Raw genomic sequence first — 20311 nt, 5'->3', positions numbered from 1 at the left:
CTCAAAGGGTGCAATCCCATCCAACTACCAGCCAATAACCTGTCTGTCCACAACATGGAAGCTCATGTCAGGCATCATTGCAACCAAGATAAACAGGCACATGGATCAATTCATGAGTAACACACAGAAGGGCATTGGTAGAGACTCCAGAGGAGCCAAACACCAACTCCTGGTCAACAGAACAGTCGCCCAACACTGCAATTCACAACACACCAACCTGTGCACAGCCTGGATTGATTACAAGAAGGCCTATGACTCAATGCCACACACATGGATCACTGAATGCTTTGAGCTGTACAACATCAACAGGACTCTAAGAGCCTTCATAGGAAACTCAATGAAGCTGTGGAAAACCACCCTTGAAGCCAATGGGAAGCCACTTGCACAAGTGTCCATCAAATGTGGGATATACCAAGGTGATGCTCTGTCCCCACTGCTGTTCTGCATAGGTCTGAACCCCCTCAGCCAAATAATCAACAATACTGGCTATGGATACCGACTCAGAAATGGGGCCAACATCAGTCACCTCCTCTACATGGATGACATCAAGCTATATGCTAAGAGCGAGCGTGACATTGACTCCCTGATCCACACCACCAGGATCTACAGCACTGACATTGGGATGTCATTCGGGCTCGAGAAATGCAGCCGGATGGTGACAAAGAGAGGCAAGGTAGTCCACACAGGAGGGGTCTCACTCCCAGAAGGAACAATAGCAGACATCGAAGACAGTTACAAGTACCTTGGAATTCCACAGGCAAATGGCAACCTGGAGCAGGCAACAAGGAAAGCTGCAACAGCTAAATACCTCCAACGAGTAAGGCAAGTCCTGAGAAGCCAGCTCAATGGCAAAAATAAGACCCGGGCAATAGACAACTACGCACTGCCAGTTATCAGATACCCTGCAGGAATAATAAGATGGCCAAAGGAAGAGATACAGACCACGGATGTTAAAACACGAAAGCTCCTCACCATGCATGGAGGGTTCCATCCCAAATCCAGCACCCTGAGACTGTATGCTACCCGCAAGGAAGGAGGCCGAGGACTAGTGAGCGTAGAAGCCACTATCCAGGATGAAACATCCAAGATGCATGAGTACATCAAACTTAAGGCCCCAAATGACAGTGTGCTCAGTGAATGTCTCAGGCAATGGAGAGCAGAGGATACAGTGCTGGAGGACAGATCCTCATGGGAGGACAAACCCCTGCTTGGGATGTACCACCGGACCATAACTGAAGTGGCTGATATCAAGAAGTCCTACCAATGGCTAGAAAGGGCTGGCCTACAGGACAGCACTGAAGCGCTCATCCTTGCAGCTCAGGAACAAGCCCTGAGCACCAGAGCAATAGAGGCTCAGATCTACCACACCAGAAAAGACCCATGGTGTAGGCTGTGCAAAGAGGCCCCTGAAACAATCCAGCACATAACTGCAGGATGTAAGATGCTGGCAGGTAAAGCATACATGGAGCGCCACAATCAAGTGGCTGGAATAATATACAGGAACATGTGTGCAGAATATGAACTGGAAACCCCAAGGTCAAAATGGGAAACACCTCCGAAGGTGGTAGAGAATGAGAGGGCAAGGATCCTGTGGGACTTCCAGATCCAGACTGATAGGATGGTAATGGCGAACCAACCAGACATTGTAGTGGTGGATAAAGAACAGAGGAAAGCCGTTGTGGTGGATGTGGCAGTACCAAGCGATGGGAACATCAGGAAGAAGGAACATGAGAAACTGGAGAAATACCAGGGACTCAGAGAAGAACTGGAGAAAGCATGGAAAGTGAAGGTGACAGTGGTGCCTGTGGTAATTGGAGCACTCGGGGCAGTAACCCTCAAGCTGGAGGAGTGGCTACAACAGATACCTGGAAAGACCTCAGACCTCTCAGTCCAGAAAAGCGCAGTGCTAGGAACAGCTAAGATACTGCGCAGGACCCTCAAGCTCCCAGGCCTCTGGTAGAGGACCCGAGCTTGGAGGAGAAAACCACCCGCGGAGGGTGAGAGGGGCTTTTTTTTTTTTTTTATAATATATATATATATATTAGGCCTGCACAATATACCGCAAATTTATCGTTATCGCAATATCCAGCTCTGCAATAGGTATATCGCAAAAGACTGCGAATATCGCAATAAATCGTAAACCCAAAATGTGTTAAAACAATCTTATGGCAGCTTGAAGCTTTTAATGAATCAAATAAATCCCTTCATGCTTTGACCAATCAGATGGACGCCTTCCCATTGTTTACCAATCAGATGGAGGCCTATTATGTTAGATGTTTTTCACCTATGTCAATGAGGGTCATTTCGAGTGTAATTTTAAACTGTTTCTAATGAAATGGGAATGATGTTTTTGGCATTTTTCTATTTTTTATATACCGCAAATTATATCGTTATCGCAATATTAATCTCTAATATAGCATATCGCAAGTTTTCCTCATATCGTGCAGCCCTAATATATATATATATATATATATATATATATATATAAGATCAAGGCAAAGGAATAAAACATTCAGGAGAAACAAGAATACACAGCTTTTGTTGATTTTTTTCTCCTACTGGACTTATTTAGCACCCGAGCCGGTGATTTTTCAAAATAAAAGATTTCTCAAAATAAAAGATAGTTCAGACTAATAATAAAATGATTACAGTATTGAATATTTCTTCAGCGGACCGGCTTTCCATTCATTTTCTCAACCCGCTATATCCTCGCTATAACCTGCGTGCCGCTCTTTTATCCGGAGCGCCCCGACTATCGTGTTAAACTGCTGCTATGATGACCATATTTTGCGCTCCCTGTGTAGAACACACTGTAGGAGCGCGGGGGAAAACAACTAACAGCTGCAGGGGATATGAAAAGGTAGAGAGGCGGGGGAGGGGCTTTGTCTTCAAACTCTGTCAGAGAGATGGAAACATGGGTATGAGGGGCCGTGTAAGACATTATTCAGAATTAGCATTCATAAACACATATGAAATCTCTCACACACACTAGTGAAATGCTTGTATACATACAACTGACAATATATTCATTCACATACACGTGTGAAATCTCTCACATACACATGTGAAAATGCTCACACACACATGTGAAAATGCTCTCACATACACTACTGAAAATGCTCTCACACACACATGTGAAAATGCTCTCACATACACTACTGAAAATGCTCTCACACACACATGTGAAAATGCTCTCACATACACTATCGAAAATGCTCTTACACACAGTACTGAAAATGCTCTCACATACACTGCTGAAAATGCTCTCACATATACATGTGAAAATGCTCTCACACACACATGTGAAAATGCTCTCACACACACATGTGAAAATGCTCTCACACACACTACTGAAAATGCTCTCACACATACTACCAAAATACTCACACACATACTACTGAAATTTTCAATAGAAACGACGGAAGGCATTTCAGTAGAGACAGTTTTTTTTTAACTTTATTGTTAGAAACGAAGTTGGTCGACGGAAGGCATTTCAGTGGAAACGAACCTGTGTCCGAATTCCCGCCCTAATCCCTAACTACAAAAACCCTAGATAGTGCAGCACTATATAGTTCTCTATATAGTTCTCTGAATTTTAAAAGCAATTTGGACACCCATGATCACTCCTTTTTTCTTTCGGGTGTTGTTCATAAGGTGCTTGACACGAAAACAAATTGGCGCATTACCGCTTCCACCTGGTCTGGAGGCGAACTACTCCTATTTAACGCAGAGAATGACACCTATTTGTCAGAGTGAAAACACAATAAATATGGACATTTTACAAAGACTGCTGTGTTCTGATCATGGAAAACGTGGATGATTTTTAAATAATTAAAATACAAACACTTTGGTGTTGATTTAATGTATTTGTTCATAAATAAACCCCCAAGTTATTTGTTCATGCCAATATTTATTTTTTGTTTTTGTGCCGCTGAACGATTAACCGGCTCTTGCGAGGAGGCATTTTTTTCTGTAGTTTTCTTACACCTTACTAAAAATGGCTTTGAATATAAATCTGTCCGTGTTCATGGCAATAATTCAACCGTTTTTCGTGAGATCATTTTGTATCGTCCCCCGCCCCGCAGGAAATAAAACAGGTATTGGTATTGATATTATTAAAGAGATTCATGTCCCTCCTCCAGCCTCATCTTTTCATGCATTCCTCCTTTGTGTAATGTGCAACTTAATTATTAAATATATTTTCACAAATCCTGTTCGGTTAAAAGTGTGCGTGTGTGCGCGTGCAGACAGACGGCCTGAAGCGCGCTAAACCAGCTGGTAAAGATGCAGGTCAAAGTAAAAAAAACCTTGTAATGGTTCAACAGAGCTGAAAATCTATGAATTAATTTTTTCCTGATGGAAAAATACTTTTTTTTTTAGCTTCAGCCATTTCCCGTTTTTGCTGTTTTGAGCCTCAGTTGGGCATCGGCACGCAGATCTGAACACCATGCGTGTCTCACGATGAAGCTCGTTTGAGGTCCTTTTCTGCTTTATCAATTGACATCATGTCCCTGCCAGGAAACCTGCACCTTCCTTCCTCATCCAGCGCAGTGTTGCCAGATAGAGTCACAGCTCTTTCATTCTTCTGCTGCCCCAACTATCGTGCGTGCTCTCTGTAGAATACACTGGGAGCGCGGGGAAAAACAGCTCTCAGCTGCAGAGGATATGAACAGGTGAACAGGTAGAGAGGAGAAGCTGGTAAAGAGGCGGGGGAGGGGCTTTGGCTTCAAACTCTGTCAGAGAGATGAAAACGCGGGCGGGAGTTGAAGCAGAGACTTTCCCTGGGATGATTTTATGAACTCAAACATGGAAACATGATTACGAAGTAGAACTCTTCAAAATAATAAATTGCACACATCGCTCCATGCAGCGATCAGACCATAACCTCTAGCTGGTAGCTCCGCCCACACGTGACCGCGGTATCAGGCTATAAAGAACACAATTTCTAAGAGGGGGGCGGGGTCAACTGCTGGACTGCGGACCCGGCGGGACCCAATCCCAATGCAGCCCTCTCCATAGATCCACTCTGGTTTTTCGTAGAGACTTCTGGGAAATTTCTAGTGCAGGCTGCCGATACACATCACCATAGCAACGCTTTTGAATGCCGTTAAATTTCGCGATAATCAGCCAACTTCCGTTTCTACTGAAATGTTTCTATCGAAATTTTCAGTAGTATGTGTGAGAGGATTTTGGTAGTGTGTGTGAAAGCATTTTCACATGTGTATGTGAGAGCATTTTCACATGTGTATGTGAGAGCATTTTCACATGTGTGTGTGAGAGCATTTTCAGTAGTGTGTGTGAGAGCATTTTCACATGTGTATGTGAGAGCATTTTCAGTACTGTGTGTGAGAGCATTTTCACATGTATATGTGAGAGCATTTTCAGCAGTGTATGTGAGAGCATTTTCAGTAGTGTATGTGAGAGCATTTTCAGTACTGTTTGTAAGAGCATTTTCGATAGTGTATGTGAGAGCATTTTCACATGTGTGTGTGAGAGCATTTTCAGTAGTGTATGTGAGAGCATTTTCAGTAGTGTGTGTGAGAGCATTTTCAGTAGTGTGTGTGAGAGCATTTTCGATAGTGTGTGTGAGAGCATTTTCACATGTGTATGTGAGAGATTTCACATGTGTATGTGAATGAATATATTTTCAGTTGTATGTATACAAGCATTTCACTAGTGTGTGTGAGAGATTTCATATGTGTTTATGAATGCTAATTCTGAATAATGTCCTACACGGCACCTCATACATGGGCGTCAGATTAAGACGCAGCTTTCAAAGCTGCTTTTGAAGCAGAGACTCTCTCTGGGATGATTTTATTAACTCAAACATGGAAACATGATTACCATGCAGAACTCTTCAAAATAATAAACCTGTTCCCTATAGCTTTACACTACGTTCTGTGTCATTATGGGAGTTTGAAAAGGGAATTGTGTTCATGCCTGTATTTATATTCACACATGTATATTTATTTTGGTTTAGATGCTTAATCAGGAAAATAGGTTCCAACATTTTTATTCCAGGCTTTGGTTGTATCTTTATGCGTGCCTTATTATATCCACTTAAATTTTTTATTTATTTGGGTGGAATTTTTTTGTTCTGCTCCGCTTAGCAGATGAGCTGGTACACCCTGAGCACTTTAGTGCAAACTTTGCATGTAGTGGGAATGTGGATGTGAGCTCCACTACTTTGTTCTGTTTGTTCTGGGGAGATTGGCACTCATTTGGGGATTTTACATTATTGTCTTTTCGGGTTGTGCCGATGGACGATGGTGGGTGACTGACATCACGATGGGGAGCCACCATCGTGATGCCACGCCCCCGCCACGCTGCGAGTCGACACCATAAGCCGCGGTTACATGTGCAAAATAACTTGATCGGATCAATGGTCAGATTTGAATCCAACCGTGTAGATGGGCCCAGAAAAAAGTTTTCAGTTTATAAAAAAAACGTTCACATGGGTCACACTTTCGGTCGGAATAAATCATTCGCACATGCGCAGTAGTATACCGGTAAAGAACATTAGTTACGCCCAGCGGCTACATACATAGATACGTCACCTTGGTAATATACGAGATTATCTCCTAAATGTGCTTTTATTAATGTTACGGTTATTATGAAGCCCCTGTTCGCTCATCCTTTTAATTTTAATCCGTGTGGTCAGTGGTTTTTCTGTTGAAGAACGGAGCCGGAAAGTATCCTGTGTTAACTTATTAGCAGTATTCTAACACGGGCTAACAACATTAGCTTGGGTGAACATAAATCCATGCGGGATAGGCTGCATCTTGGCTGCACGTAAATATGTGGGAACAACATCAGCCTTTATTTTCTCGGGACACGACAAAACAACACAAAAATCCAGGTGATTGTTTGAATGGTTTCTAAGGACTGAGCGACATTTCTGCCACCCTCCGCCCTAAAGCCGCTGTATGACCTGACGGTCCGACCGAGCTTTGCCCGGGACACACACTTTTACCGGGACACCCGGTTTGAGTTCGGTAGCTCGTTCACGTAGAGCTGTGAGACGGATCACAGTCCTTAGTCTCCCACACATAACAAAGCATCTTCCCCTCAAACTCAAAGTTATGAGTCCGTCTGCTCAGCTCAGACGCGGTCGCTCTCTCCACCGGTCCACCTGACTGACTAATTAAGCGCAGGAGCAGAGTACTTCTTTTCTATTATGTTTGTTTTTGTTTTGTTAAAGTCACTTCCCTCAGTTTATACTGGATCATCGCAGATGATTCATTAGTTGGGAAATAAAATAAATAAAGTAAAATAACGAATAATAATTGTATAATAACGATAAATTACACGCCCTCCCCCCCGTCAATACCATCATCCATCCCGATGGTTGACTGCAAACATCGTCAACTGCCAATTTAGGGGACATCACCCAACCCCATTGTCTTTTACTTTACACTTTTATTGCTTCTTTTTTTCATTTTTTTTCTTACTTTGTACTCCATGACAGAGACACATCTATCTCCTTGTTTATTGCTTTATGAGAAGACCTAAACTGGGTTTCCCAGATCCAACTCGTTTTATTAGCTGGAATGTAAAGGGTTTACAGCATCCTATAAAATGCAGTAGAGTTTTTTTCTCACCTGAAAACTTTCAAACCAGATATCATATTTCTGCAGGAAACCCATTTACACTTAAACGAACATTCAAAATTGAAACAAGACTGGATAGGTCAAACCTACCATTCTAACTATGAAAATCGCTCTAGAGGTACAGTCATACTAATCAGAAAAGTTGTGCCATTTACGCAGACAAAAACTGTATCTGACACCAAAGGTAGATATGTCATAGTTGAGGGGAAATTGTTTGGGATGGAGGTGATCCTAGCTTACGTTTATGGCCCAAACTGGGATGATCCACAGTTTTCTATAATTTTTTTTCACTAACCTCCCTGTGTCAACCACACACCATTTAATACTGGGTGGAGATTTTAATTTTGTTTTGAAGCCAGATGTTGACAGATCAAGTCCAAAGTTCCCATCTAAATTATCCAAATCTGCAAACTCAATTATATCTTTTATGGATTTCTACAAACTATTTCATCCCTGGAGACAAACCAATAAAACTACCCGACAATATTCATTCTTTTCGCCTGTCCACCAGTCATATTCTAGAATAGACTTCTTTCTAATTGATCAAAGGTTCCTTTCTTTAATAACTAATTGTCAATATCATAGTATATAGTGATCTCTGATCAGTCCCTTGTTCAGTCTGACCTAATCTTCCCAGAAAACATGGCAGTTCGACGCACATGGCGTTTGGATCCAATGTTATTGTCTAATAAACCCCTTCCAAAGATATATATCAGACCAAATTGATTTTTTCCTTCAGAATAATACCACACCTGGCATTTCGGTTACTACTATCTGGGAGGCACTTAAAGCTTATCTCAGGGGACAAATTATCTCTTTTGCGGCTCATGAGAAAAAAAAAAAAGCATTGTCGTCGCCTTGCAGAATCTAGCCACAGGGGTTGCAAGCCAGTAACTTCTGTGCCGGTCCCAAGCCCGGATAAATAGAGAGGGTTGCGTCAGGAAGGGCATCCGGCGTAAAAATTGCCAAAATAACCATGCGAATCATCCACAACACTTTAGACATACCGGATCGGTCGAGGCCCGGGTTAACAACGACCGCCACCGATGCTGTTAACCTACAGGGTGTCGGTGGAAATTTGACTACTGTTGGTCGAAGAAAGAGGGGAGGCAGAAGGGTCCGTGGCCAGAGAGAGAAGGGAAAGGGCAGGAACATAGGTTTGAGAATAGGGACTCTTAACGTTGGCACAATGACAGGGAAAGGCAGAGAGCTGGCAGACATGATGGAGAGAAGGAAGGTAGATGTACTGTGTGTGCAGGAGACAAGGTGGAAGGGCAGCAAGGCACGTAGTATTGGAGGAGGATACAAACTGTTCTATCATGGTGTTGATAGGAAGAGAAACGGGGTAGGAGTGATTCTGAAGGGGGAGTTTGTAAACAGTGTTCTAGAGGTGAAAAGAGTCTCAGACAGGATGATGAGCCTAAAGTTAGAAATTGAAGGGGTGATGGTGAATGTAGTCAGTGGGTATGCGCCACAGGTTGGCTGTGAGTTAGAAGTGAAGGAGAGATTCTGGAGTGAGTTGGATGAGGTCATAGAGAGTATCCCCAGAGGAGAGAGAGTTGTTATTGGAGCAGACTTTAATGGACATGTTGGTGAGGGCAACAGAGGTGATGAGGAGGTGATGGGCAGGTTTGGTGTGAAGGAAAGGAATCTGGAGGGACAGATGGTGGTGGACTTTGCGAAGAGGATGGAAATGGCGGTAGTCAACACTTACTTCCAGAAGAGAGAGGAACATAGAGTGACATACAGAAGTGGAGGTAGGAGTACTCAGGTGGACTACATCCTATGCAGACGAGGTCATTTGAGAGAGGTTAATGACTGCAAAGTGGTGGTAGGAGAGAGTGTAGCCAGACAGCACCGCATGGTGGTGTGTAAGATGACTCTGGAGGTCAGGAAGAAGAAGAGAGGGAAAACAGAAAAGAAGACCAAGTGGTGGAAGCTACAGAATGAAGAAACTTGTGAGGAATTTAGGCAGAAGTTGAGGCAGGTCCTGGGTGGTCAGGATGAGCTTCCAGATGACTGGGAAACTACAGCAGAAATTATCAGGGAAACGGGTAGGAAGGTGCTAGGTGTGTCATCTGGAAAGAGGAAAGACGGTAAAGACACTTGGTGGTGGAATGAGGAAGTACAGGACTGCGTCCAGAGGAAGAGGTTGGCTAAAAGGAAGTGGGATGTAGAAAGGACTGAGGAAGGTAGACAGGAGTACAAGGAAGCGCAGCGTAAAGTGAAGAGAGAGGTGGCAAAGGCCAAACAGAAAGCTTACGATGAGCTATATGACAGGTTAGACACAAAGGAAGGAGAAAAGGACTTGTACAGGCTAGCCAGACAGAGAGACAGAGATGGGAAGGACGTGCAACAGATAAGGGTGATTAAGGACAGAGATGGAAAGGTGCTAACAACTCAGGAGAGTGTACAAAAAAGATGGAAGGAGTATTTTGAGGAGCTGATGAACGTGGAAAATGACAGGGAAAGAAGGGAGGAAGATGTGGTTGTTGTGGAGCAGGAAGTAGCAGAGATTGGAAAGGATGAGGTTAGGAAGGCTCTGAAAAGGATGAAGAGCGGAAAGGCTGTTGGTCCTGATGACCTACCTGTGGAGGTATGGAAGTGCTTAGGAGAGACAGCAGTGGAATTTCTAACGAGGTTGTTCAATAGGATTTTAGAGAGTGAGAAGATGCCTGAGGAATGGAGGAGAAGCGTTCTGGTTCCGATCTTTAAGAACAAGGGTGACACGCAGAACTGCAGCAACTATAGAGGAATAAAGTTGATGAGCCACACAATGAAGCTGTGGGAAAGAGTAGTGGAAGCCAGGCTTAGGAAAGAGGTGGAGATTTGTGAGCAGCAGTACGGTTTCATGCCCCGTAAGAGCACCACTGATGCCATTTTTGCTTTGAGAATGTTGATGGAAAAGTACAGAGAAGGTCAGAAGGAGCTGCATTGTGTGTTCGTAGATTTAGAGAAGGCGTATGACAGGGTGCCGAGGGAGGAGCTGTGGTACTGTATGAGGTCGTCTGGAGTGGCAGAGAAGTATGTCAGAGTAGTTCAGGACATGTATGAGAGAAGTATGACGGTGGTGAGATGTGCTGTGGGTCAGACAGAGGAGTTCAAGGTGGAGGTGGGACTACACCAAGGATCAGCTTTGAGTCCTTTTTTGTTTGCTATGCTGATGGACAGGCTGACAGACGAGGTAAGACAGGAATCTCCCTGGACAATGATGTTTGCGGATGACATTGTAATTTGCAGTGAGAGTAGAGATCAGGTGGAGGAACAGCTAGAGAGGTGGAGGTTTGCTCTGGAAAGAAGAGGCATGAAGGTCAGTCGTAGTAAGACAGAATACATGTGTCTGAACGAGAGGGATCAAGGTAGAAGCGTTAGGTTACAAGGGGCTGAGGTGAAGAAGGTGCAGGAGTTTAAGTACTTGGGGTCAACAGTTCAGTGTGATGGGGAGTGTGGAAAAGAGGTGAAGAGGCGAGTGCAGGCAGGTTGGAGCGGGTGGAGGAAAGTGTCAGGAGTGTTGTGTGACAGAAGAGTGTCAGCAAGACTCAAAGGAAAGGTGTATAAGACAGTGGTGAGACCAGCTCTGCTCTATGGGTTAGAGACGGAAGAAGTGAGACAGAGACAAGAGGCTGAGATGGAGGTAGCGGAGATGAAGATGTTGAGGTTCTCCTTAGGAGTGACCAGGTTAGACAGGATAAGGAACGAGTACATCAGAGGGACGGCTCATGTTGCCTGTGTTAGCGACAAAGTCAGAGAAGCCAGACTGAGATGGTTTGGACATGTTCAGAGGAGGGATAGTGGATATATTGGTAGAAGGATGTTGGAGGTGGAGCTGCCTGGCAGGAGGGCAAGAGGACGGCCAAAGAGGAGATACATGGATGTCTTAACAGAGGACATGAAGTTGGCTAATGTTAGGGTAGAAGATGTCCATGATAGAGTGAGGTGGAAAAGGATGATTCGCTGTGGCGACCCCTGATGGGAAAAGCCGAAAGAGAAAAAAAGAAGATTGTCGTCGCCTTGCAGACTTGTCCCAACAAATTAAAGTAATAAACCAGAAGTATGCCAATTCCCCAAGCCCCCGTTTATATAAATATAGACTACTACTACAGTCAGAGTTTAATAATATTTCTGTTGAACAAACTGAGAGGTTACTACTTAAAACAAAACAAACCTATTATGAGCACAGTGAGAAGGTTGGTCAACTGCTATCCCATCAACTTAGACCAGGGGTATTCAATTAAAATTCAAAAAGGTCCAGTTACTAAAATTTTCTCCTAGCAAAGGTCTGGATCTTATGTTGTCACTTAACATAATGTACCCTCATGTTAATAAAATCAATAACGCACATACATTTCTATATAATTTATTGTTACATTTCAAGTGTTTTCAAAGTAAAATGCTTTTAACATACCGAAAAGTCTGAACTTGTATGGCACTTGAATGGAAAACAATACTGTAGTTGTCTTTACTACATGTCAAGTAACAGACACTGAAATTATTCTGAATAAAATAAATAAAAAGTGCAAACACAGGTTTGAGCAGCCTGAACTTAGGGGCCTATTTCAAGTAATGTAAAACATTCAAAATCTTTTGAATAAAATAAAAGTGCTTTTAATCTTCAAGAAAAAAAATAAACAAAAGACATTTGAGCTGCCACCTTTTTAAAACATGAACTACATTTTAAATAAAATAACACAGGAAACTTTTCAAGTAAAATAGAACAGGGCAGAATTTACTGAATAAAAAAAGTCCAGAACTTTGAGCAGCTCCCTTTTTCATCTCTCCTTTCAACTTTTCCTTACTCCCTTTCAATCTTTCTTTCCTTGTGAGAGAAATGGGCATGTAACTGTCCTGCCAGCAGTTTCAATCTTGGCTTAAATGGGGTTAGTGCAAGTCTCATGCTCATGTGAAGATGCTCATTGGTGAGCCTAGAATGGTACTTTGTTTTATTAATGTTCATTGACGAGAAAGCTGTCTCTCAGCTGTAAGTTGATCCAAACATGGTTAAGGTGTGTAGTGCTACTTTGGTTAGACCAGGGAACATCGTTTCTGGCACAATCTATACCCAGAAAGTAGCAGAGTCAGTTGTTTCAAAATGCTTTCTTAGAGCAACATCTGCTTGCAAATCAGTGAGCTCTAACTGCAAAGATCCAGGATGTGCCCACTTGAAGGTCCGTGTCACCTCCTTTGAAAATCCTCTGATTTCTCTGATAAGGAATGGATTCTCAATTAGCAGGAGGAGCTGGTGTCCAAGGTTGAAGCAGTCAAATCGTTGACAGAATTTTCCAATCAGCTTGCCTATGAAGCCGACATAAGGGGAAATGTCTCTCTCACCCTGAATTTGTTTGTGGGAAATGCTCACAATCTGCTTGGAGATCTTCTTTGAAAATGTCCAGCTTAATCTGGAATGAGTGGACAGTTTTCATCAAATCGCAGATAGAATCTTTCTGACCCTGCAGCTTTAAATTGAGCTCATTAAGGTGTCCTGTGATGTCCACCAAAAAAGCCACCACATCCATCTTGTGCTTTTCTTGCAAAAAGTTTGCAAACTGTGTTGCTTTTTGACTCTTGAGCTGCTGTAAGAAAGCAGCCATTTCCTTTCGGATGGACCAGAAGCCTTCCAGTGCATTGCCTTTACTCAGCCATCTCACGTTGTTGTGGAGTAGTAGGTCATTCGCATCTGCATCCATTTCCTTAAAAATTCTCTCAGCACTCGATGCTGATGGGATGAGGATGCCCTAAGTAAGTTTATAAGTTTCATCATGGTATTCATTACTTCAGCAATTCTTCAGACAGAATGGCACAGAGAACAGTCTGATGTATGATACAGTGGTAGGCTATGAGATCAGGGTTGTCTTGTTTCATCCGTGCAACAGCCCCCTTCTCTCTCCCAACCATGGCAGGTGCACCATCTGTGGTGACTGACACTACTTGCTTCAGATTACTCTTTTCTTTTTGTGAGCATCTCCTTTATCCCCTCATATATATCCTCTCCTCTTGTGTGTGTCTCAAGTGGTGTTGAACCTAACATGTCCTCACACATCTCTTTCTTCTCTTTGTGAGGAAATCTCACATACACCAAAAGCTGGGCATTATCGGTTACATCTGTGGACTCATCAATGGCTAAGAATATGCATACTGCGTTCTGAACAGCTGCATCAAGCTGTGCCAGTACATCTTCTGCTAATAGTTCAGTTTTTCTAGTTGTTGTAGCTGACAATGGGATTGTTTTTTTTTTTTTACACGTCATCTTTTAGTTTACTGTCAAGTAAAGTTTCTGCAGCCGCATTTAAGCACTCCTTTACAACTGTCACATCGCTGAATGCTTTCTTGTGTTGTGCCAAAATCCACGCGATCTTTAACGAACACTCATTTGCACGTTGCTGCCCGGTAAATGCATGCGTGATGACACGAGTAGACCTGTCATACTGTGTTTTCAATTCGATGATTTTACTTGCCCTCACTGCGGACTTCTGCGGGTACATTTCCTCAAACGACCCGTGTTTGGTCTCATAGTGACGCTTAACGTTGCCACTTTTGATTAACGCCACATTTTCACAGCATATGAGATACAAAGGTTTAGAACTGGCTGCAGGCAGAATAAACATGTATTTGTCCGTCCATTCATCTTTAAAAGTTCGGTTTTCAGCATCTACTTTTATCATTTTTGAGCAAGCCATTTTCTCTCATCTCCTCTCTATCTCTCTCTCACACTCGCTGTTGGTGAAAGGTAAACAATCGATTTGATTGGCTTGGCTATTGATGACGCTCCTGTCATAATTACTAGATTATCTGCGCATGAACAAATGATTTATATTTTTATTAATATCAAAGATTTTAACGGGTCCGGGCAGACTCGTCACTCGGTCCGGACTCGGACCGCAGTCCGCCATTTGACGATGCCCGACTTAGACGATCCTCTGCAAGCCGCACTATAAGTGAGATCTGTACGGGACAGGGACAAAGGTTCAATCCGCTCATGACCATAAATAACTAGTTTTAAAAATTCTACTCGAGCCTTTATACTTCCCAAGTTTCTTCTAGCCCCTACGAGATCCAGACTTTTTTTGACCCTCTTACAATCCCACAGATAAGCCCTGAGGACAGAGCCAGATTGGACTCTAAATTTTCAAGTGAAGAGATTGCACAAGCAATACAATCTATGCAAAATGGTAAAACACCAGGCCCAGATGGGCTACCAGCAGAGTTTTACAAAACATTTTCCTTTAAATTGTCCCCTTTATGTAAACTTTTTGAGGAAATCCACACGGTTAAAACATTTCCGCAAACTATGAACCAGGCAAGGATCACCGTTCTTCCCAAAAAAGGAAAAGATCCATGCGAGTGTAGCTCATATCGGGCCATCAGTCTACTATGCTGCGATTATAAAATTTTTACTACAGTATTAGCTCGTCGCTTTGAATCGGTAATCCCTAAAATAATAAATCCAGATCAATCAGGCTTTATACCCGGTAGGCAATCATTCTATAACATGCGCTGCCCGGTAAATGTGCTGCACACTTCCCATTCCGTGCACCAGCCAGAAGTTGTCATCTCTCTAGATGCGGATAAAGCATTTGATCGAGTAGAATGGGAATTTTTATTCATCACTCTAGAGAAGTTTGGATTTGGTCATAATGTAATTTCCTGGATAAAAACAATTTATTCTACACCCATGGCTTCAGTAGGTACTAATGCTACATCGTCTGACCATTTCCAGCTGTATCGTGGAACTAGATAGGGCTGCTGTTTATCCCCATTTCTTTCAAATTTGGTGATAGAACCTCTGGCCATTGCCCTACGAATGGATGACAGGATCAGTGGAGTCCTCAGACATAATGAAATTCATAAAGTCTCCTTGTACCCAAATGATCTTTTAGTATATTTAACCAATCCCACGCAATCCATCCCAGCATTCTTTAACACACTAAACTTGTATAGTAAAATATCGGGTTACACAATAAATGTTTCCAAAAGGAATCTCTTTCCAATCAACGAATCGGCAGCAGCAATAGATTATACCCCCTTTCCTTTTAAAAGAGTTGAAGAATTTACTTATCTTGGTGTTAAAACACACAATTATAAAGATCTCTACCATTTCAACTTAAAGATTTTGTCAGAAGAAATAAAGGAAAATCTGACGAATTGGTCTTTATTACCAATCTCTTTAGCCGTGAGAGTTAATATAGTTAAAATGTCTGTCCTCCCCCGTTTTTTATATTTTTTCCAAATGATCCCTTTCTTTTTACCAAAGACAATGTTTAGAGAAATAGATAATATGATCTCATCTTTCATATGGTGCAGAAAAGTTCCAAGACTGAAAAACATGTTTCTCGAAATACCAAGACCAGCCGGAGGTCTAGGCTTACCTAATTTTATATCTTCTACTGGGCGGCAAACATTAGTAAGCTACCATATTGGATTTTGGGTAGTAGGGCTAAGCGCGTCAGCAGTTCGTCTGGTTTCAATTGTGAGTTCTCCAATCCCTATAATTTCACATCCCCAGATTCTTAATCCAGTTTTAAAATATTACCTAAAAATATGGTTTCAGTTTAGAAAGCACTTTGGCTTTACTTGTCTTTCCCGTTTTTCTCCCTTAGTTAATAATCCCCTTTTCCCACCATCTCATATCGATGTTCATTCCAGATGTGGCACAAAAATGGGCTGGTATTTTTGAAGGACCTTTTTCCAAAAGAAATCTAATGTCCTTTGAATCACTACATGAAAAATACAATATTCCCAGATCCCACTTTTTCAGATTCCTCCAACTCAGAAGTTTTGTTAATAAATATTTTGATCACTCAGAAGCTTGCCACATTGACACCATTGAAGAGTTACTTGCTTTAAACCCTCATACAAAGGGCAACATATCTAAAATTTACAACAGGATCCAGGGTATTAAACCACTTTCATGGACCAAGGCTGGCATGGGAAAAAGATCTTGAGGTTACATTTTCAGAAAAATCCTGGCAACTCTGCTTGGAACGGATTCACACCTGTTCCATTTGTATGAGACACTGTCTTATTCAATTTAGAGTGTTACACCGCCTTCACTATTCGAATGAAAAACTTTCTAGGATCTACCCTAATGTTAGTCCTTCATGTCTAAAGGCCCGTACACACCGGGACGAATATTCGCCAGGCGTTATTCGCCAGCGTTTTTCGCCACGTCTTTTGTGTTCACACCCAGGCGATTTTCGCTGACGATGAGCCGAGCGAACATGCAATTTCATTCCCTGACATTAGATGGCGCTTAATGTAAACAGAAATACTCCTGTACACAAGGTGGCGCTGCGCAACTTTACGCTTCTTAAAGTCGCTTTTCACTCAGAAGAAGAGAGCAAGTATTTACGCGCTTGTCAGAATCATACAAAGAAAACATGAATATTTCAAGCATCAGTAGCTCCAACTGGTACTTGGTAAGGGGATATTTAAGAATGTCCGTCATTATTTCTTCGCGGCAGTGTAGACGCTACTTGGCGTCTATCTTCTTCTCTGGTATGTGTGCTCAGCAAGGCAGTTTTGTGTTTGAGCGCCCCCAAGTTGTGTTTTACTGTAACTTCAGAAGCTCCAGACACGTGTGCAAAAGCGCAATTCTCATTGGTCGAATAGATTTCGACGCGACGCGTCGAAAAAAAAAAAACAAACCCGAGGCGTTTTTTTTTTTTTGACGCTTTGGCGCGTGGCGTTTTTTCGCGTCGGTGTGCACACTCACATTGGTGCCCTTTGTTTAGTCACGAGGCGTTAAACGTCGGCGAAAATCGTAGGCGAAATTTGTCCCGGTGTGAACAGGCCTTAAGGTGCAAACAAAGTCCAGCCTCTCTAGGACATATGTTCTGAAACTGTATCTCACTAAGGAGTTTCTGGACAAATATTTTTGAGGTCCTCTCGCTGATTTGTGAGACGAAGGTTCCACCCTCCCCACTCACTTCTGTTTTTGGGGTTGCTCCCTGAGGTCAATGTCTGTAAATTCAAAGGGAGGGCAGTTGCCTTTGCAACAACAAAAGTCCGTAGGACTATCCTCCTGCAGTGGAAATCAGATAAACCTCCTTCATTTAATGGCTGGATTAGAGAAATGCTCTCTGTGTTGCAACTGGAAAAACTGAGATACCGCAGGGAGAACAGCTGTGAAAAGTTTCTAGAAATTTGGACACCCTTTACTGTACAAATTATGTTAAAAATGTGAGTCTAAAATGAAGCCTCTTTGCTGTTTTAGCAAAATAACCTAAATATGAATATGTAGATGTATGCGTACATAAGTGTGTGTATCTGGATGTGTCCATAAGTGTTTCATGTGTCTATAAGTGTTTGCACGTGTACTTGTGTTTCTACAGATAGGAGAAATAGAGAAAAACATTTGAAAACTTCTGTCATGGATGTACATTTTTCTTTCCATTTTTCCTTTATTAATTATTATTTATTTTCTTTTAAATTTATTCATTATTATTATTATGTGTTGGGGTGGGAGGGTTACTGTGAAGGTTCATGTGTTTAAGTTTGTATTATAAAATTTCTGAAAATAAAGTTAAAAAAATGTTATAATAATAAACCTGTAGCAATCAGACGATGACTTTAGCTGGTAGCTGCTCCCACACGCGGCCGCAGTGTCAAGCTTTAAAGAACACAATTTCTAAGAGGCGGGGCGGCACACCCCCAACAACAGGTTAGGTGACAGAGCCCGCTCCATTAAGCGTCTCTGCCTGGTGCATTCACGGAGCTTTAGTACGTAGAACTCCAACAGCCACACAGCCTAACGTAGTCCACTATTATATATTCATGGGGGGGGGGGGTGCAGAACCGACCCCAAAACCGCCCAGAAAACCGTCCAATCTGGCAACACTGGTGAGGAAACTGAAGAGGAGCCATCAACTTCAAAGAAACAAAGCTGCCATTTACAGAAAATTCAAAGTTTTCCTCAAAATCCAGATTTATCTAGAACAGAGGTGGGCACTGAGGGCCGCATTCCTGTATGTTTTCCAGCATACCCTGCTCTGGCATGTTTCAATTGGCTGGACACACCTGAACCAGGTAATCAGCCTTGAGTAGGGCAAGATTATTGGCTGGACACACTTAACCAGGTAATCAGCCATGAGTAGGGCAAGACTATCTGGAAATCATGCAGACACACCGGCCCTCGAGGCCTGGAATTGCCCACCCCTGATCTAGAAGGTTGTTCCAACATACCAGAAGCTGCTTGCTCTGCCTAAAATGACTTGAATGTTTCACACACGCAAATAAATATATATTACAAAATATACATATACAAATATATATACAAATATTTGTATATACAAATGTATATACAAATATATATACAAATATATACAAAATATTTATTTTGCTTTATTTATCAATTACACCTAAAAAGGTGGACTAAAGTTAGCATCCATATGGTAGCATCCACTTTGACGTTAAAGGGAAAATCTTCATCACAAAGTTTAAGTTTAAACCAATCGCAAACATTTTACAGAGAATAAAGATTCAATCAAATAAAATTGCTGATTTATAGAAACTTGTAAAAGGGAGGTTTATGAATTTTCCTTCATCAAAGTTTAAAGAGGCGGGCATCTGTTAAGAAACGTTAGCACAGAAAATGCTTTTCTGTGTTAAAAAAAATACACAATGAATCAGGATTTATGTAAAAACAAAATGGGATAAATCCATTTGCCTTGAAAGATGATCTGAACTGAGTTGAGTTCTCAGTGTTATAATGGTATTCTATAAAATAAAATAAAAACTAACGTCGCTTTTATTGAATGTTTACAAATCAGAAACAACTTTTACACAAATCAACAATTTTCCTTCACCGAATCATTTCCTCATCATCTGCAAAATTATGAAAAAAAAATCTATTAAATGCTTTCACACTTTATTTAAACTACATTTCTTGAAGTAACGATGCAAACGGGATAACTAAACAGATTGTACGCACAAACTTTGCTTTCCGTCAATTATCTCCCAATTCATTCCGCAGGCCAAACGTTAATCGGACTTGTGTTTCACACAGATAACAGCCAGTCCATAGAAGGTGTGGCTCCCCCAATGTGCCAATGTCACACTAAAACTTCCTCAAGATGATCCGAGCCAACAGCTGGACTAGCGTTACGCTTTAACCAGAAATCTCCAAAGACACAAAAGATGTAAATACGTCTAAAGGACAACACGGAAACTACAAAAGTTTGGAAGCGAAAGTCTGCGCAAGTTTCAGAATCAAAAAGTACGCAAACTAAGCAGGAACAGCCAGGGTGTCGGGTATTTTCGGATTTAGACCCTATTTTTTTTTACCCAAAACACAAACTGTACTTTTAAATCAAATTAAATGCATACTTGCCTTTTGTTTCGTAATGCAATGATTGACAGTCAGTTGGCGTCTAAAGCTCCTGTTGTCCTTTGCGTGCTTTTTTGCCGTTCGCTGCTGCTCACTGATTTAGAAACACCCTGCTACCTCTGAGCAACTGGCTCTGCGCATGTGCACCACCACCCTGGTAACAGAAACGGAGGAGGGCCTTAACTCTGCACCAGTCAATAAAGGAATGTAGGAACAAGGCTGTAGACTGATATTTTGGAAGTCTGGGTTGAAAAATTGTTACTGTCCACTTCTTTTCTTCAACTTTTTCTCTATTTTACAAATTTCTATCTTTAATAAACTCAAGAACCTTTATGCTTCAAACTAAAAACTTTAAATTTAAAGCACAATTTCTATTTCA

The 20311-nt window shown here is 42.0% G+C and overlaps 1 protein-coding gene across 1 annotated transcript in view; it reads right to left on the bottom strand.

Annotated features, from left to right (window-relative positions):
- The window catches only part of LOC101155642 (calpain-1 catalytic subunit), a 78983-nt gene extending 58925 nt beyond the window's left edge, over positions 1-20058 (bottom strand). The window contains exon 1 of the mRNA XM_023949080.1: positions 19936-20058. The gene's annotated coding sequence lies outside the window, so the exon portion shown is untranslated. The remainder of the gene's footprint in view (positions 1-19935) is intronic.
- Positions 20059-20311: the final 253 nt, after the last annotated feature.

This window comes from Oryzias latipes, chromosome 18 (assembly GCF_002234675.1).
Source record: "Oryzias latipes chromosome 18, ASM223467v1".
Lineage (NCBI taxonomy): Eukaryota > Metazoa > Chordata > Actinopteri > Beloniformes > Adrianichthyidae > Oryzias > Oryzias latipes.
This window is presented reverse-complemented; position numbering and strand designations above follow the sequence as displayed.